The 2884-nt window shown below is 47.1% G+C and overlaps 1 pseudogene; it reads left to right on the forward strand.

Moving 5' to 3' along the window:
- The first annotated feature begins 343 nt into the window (after positions 1-343).
- Positions 344-1131, forward strand: LOC114639849 (annotated as a pseudogene).
- Positions 1132-2884: the final 1753 nt, after the last annotated feature.

Raw genomic sequence — 2884 nt, forward strand, 5'->3', positions numbered from 1 at the left:
CCCATTACAGATGGTTGTGAGCCACCATGTGGTTGCTGGGAATTGAACTCAGGACCTCTGGAAAAGCAGCCAGTTCCCTTAACCGCTGATCTATCTCTGCAAGCCACATAAGTTCTTAATTATATAAAAAGACAAGCTAGGAAGGAGACTGTCGTGTCTAGAAGCAACTGAGGAGATAGATGAAGCTCCTCTTGGGGTTCACTCCACAACTGGGTCTGAGGCATCATGGGCAGGGTCAGTTCTTCCAATGCTTCATTCGTGCTGTGCTTTGTTTCCCTTCTTCAAAATGATGAGATGTGTCAAATTAAGATCTGGACAGTGCTCTCTCCTCCAGCCGAGTAAGATGCCCAAAGGAAAGAAGGCCAAGGGAAGAAGGTGGCCCTGGCACTCCGCCGTCGTCAAGAAACAGGAGGCCAAAAAGGTGGTCAATCCTTTATTCAAGAAAAGGCCCAAGTACTTCAGCATTGGGCAGGACATCCACCCCAAAAGAGATCTAACACGCTTCGTTTAATGGCCCAGTACATCAGGCTGCAGCGGCAAAGAGCCATCCTCTATAAGCAGCTCAAAGTACCTCCTGCCATTAACCAGTTCACCCAGGCCCTGGACAGGCAAACAGCTACTCAGCTGCTTAAGCTTGCCCACAAGCACAAACGAGAAACAAAGCAGGAGAAGAAGCAAAGGCTACTGGACCATGCTGAGAAGAAAGCTGCTGGCAAAGGGGACATCCCAACTAAGAGACCACCTGTCCTCTGAGCAGGAGTCAATATGGTCACCACCTTGGTGGAAAACAAGAAGGCTCAGCTGGTGGTGGTTGCCCATGATGTAGACCCCATTGATCTGATGGTTTTCCTGCCTGCCCTGTGTCAAAAGATAGGGGTGCCCTACTGGATCATCAAGGGAAAGGCCAGGCTGGGTTGCCTGGTCCACAGGAAGACATGCACCACTGTTGCCTTCACGCAGGTTAACTCAGAAGACAAGGGTGCTCTGTCTAAGCTGGTAGAAGCTATTAGGACCAATTATAATGACAGATATGACAATATCTGCCACCACTGGAGGGGCAACATCCTGGGTCCTAAGTCTGTGGCTTACATTGTCAAGCTGGAAAAGGCAAAGGCTAAAGAACTCGCCACTAAACTGGATTTAAAAATGTACACTGAGTTTTCTGTACATAAATATAATTACAAAATTAAAAAAAAAAGATCTAGAAGGTCTGACTTCAGGGTTCCTAAACAGTGCCCAGAAGGAAACTCGGTTTTTCCAGCCTCTTACACTTCCACTTCACAAGTCCCAGAAGCAGCCATTTCAAAGACGGGCCCTGAGAGCTCAAACAGCCTTTTTGAAGTCTTGTTGTTGGTTTGTTTTCAGTTTTTCTCCAATGATGGCACTGGATCCCAGGGTCTCACACACACTAGGCAAGTGTCCTGCCCCTGAGCTGCACCTAATCCATTAAGGCTGTTACTAACTTCTCCAGCATTGCCACTGTGTAACCTCGCCTGAGCTCTCCTCTTCTAGTTCCTGTCATCCTCCAGGAGATTATACATTCCCAATCCAGGATGGCCAGGGCGGGTTGCAGAGCAACTCAGGTGATCACTGTGGTCAGCCAGGGTTAAGACTATGAGTAAAAAGTAAAACATACAACTACATTCAGGGAATACATTATAACTACTCTCAGCAGGCACAGGAGAGGCCAAGCAACTGCCCAACAGTCACACTATTGGCTTGGAGATCCATTAGTAATGTCTGCTTAGGGCACAGGAATGGGTAGTGAGGATGCTATTTAACGCAGTCCGGCTATGTGACCCTTGCATCTACTGTGCTCCTAGTATCTGCATATATTATCTCATTTCATTTACTTGACAACTTTATTATTAAAAATGAAAAGCAAAACAACTGGGAACAAAAGACAAGCATTAAATAATCAACCTGAAGTTCCTGGACTAATCAGACAGCTAATATTACTTTCTGTGTTGATTAATCCGGTAGCATGGTGTTTGTTAAAACTCACTTGGTGGCTCACTTAGAGCCATGGCTTTCACAGAGCGTTAGTTTCACCATTGAAATAAATCCTGACCTGCAGGTCATGACATGGGTCAGAGCCACATGGAAACCCGAGATTACCTGGGAGTGTACAGAGAAGCAGACTGAATGGACAAAGGGAGAGGGAACCACACAGCCATACTCAAAGTGGGTAGTATGGCTCTGAGTCCTCACACTTCTGCCCTGTACCTGCAGCTCGAATAGGAAGCCAAGTGATATGTGGGTGTGTACTGCCCTCGGGTGGCCAATAGTAGTATTGCATCATTGAGATGAGACCCGATAACCACCTATGTCCTAGGATCAGGGCTTTATGACGCCTACTGTTCAGGAGGTGTTTAAAATCTGCCCTTCTCTATGCTAGCTAACATTTTCTGTATGGTGTGTGACATACTCACAAGTCTTTAGATGCCCTGAGATGCAGGAGAAGTGGCTGGTGTGGATGCCCCCGCTCCCTTCTTCTGCTGGTTACTCCGTGATCCTTGAATTGAGCATGTCAGGTAGAGGGTGTGATTCTCAGATGAGAAAGAGAATGGCAGGAGCATCCAAGTTACACAGAAAACTGACGACTCCAGGTTGAGTGAAAGGACATAATCCTCACTCTGAAACAGAGACTGAGGGAAGGGTACTTTGTGCCCTCCCATGGTCACCAGGTCACCAAGACACTTTGGGATAGCTGTGGGTCACTCTTTTAATATTCTGCCAGGCATAGGTGTGTGATAGTTGGGGAAAGTCATCCCACATCTCTGAGCCCTGTCTCCACGTGGTAAGGGAATAACAGACTTTCACCTTTGAGAGGTGCTATATACACATGAATGTCCTCCTATGACAGCATAGCGTGGCGATTAGC

The sequence above is a fragment of the Grammomys surdaster genome, unplaced genomic scaffold (genome assembly GCF_004785775.1).
Source record: "Grammomys surdaster isolate TR1022 unplaced genomic scaffold, NIH_TR_1.0 125756, whole genome shotgun sequence".
In the NCBI taxonomy this organism is placed as follows: Eukaryota; Metazoa; Chordata; class Mammalia; order Rodentia; family Muridae; genus Grammomys; species Grammomys surdaster.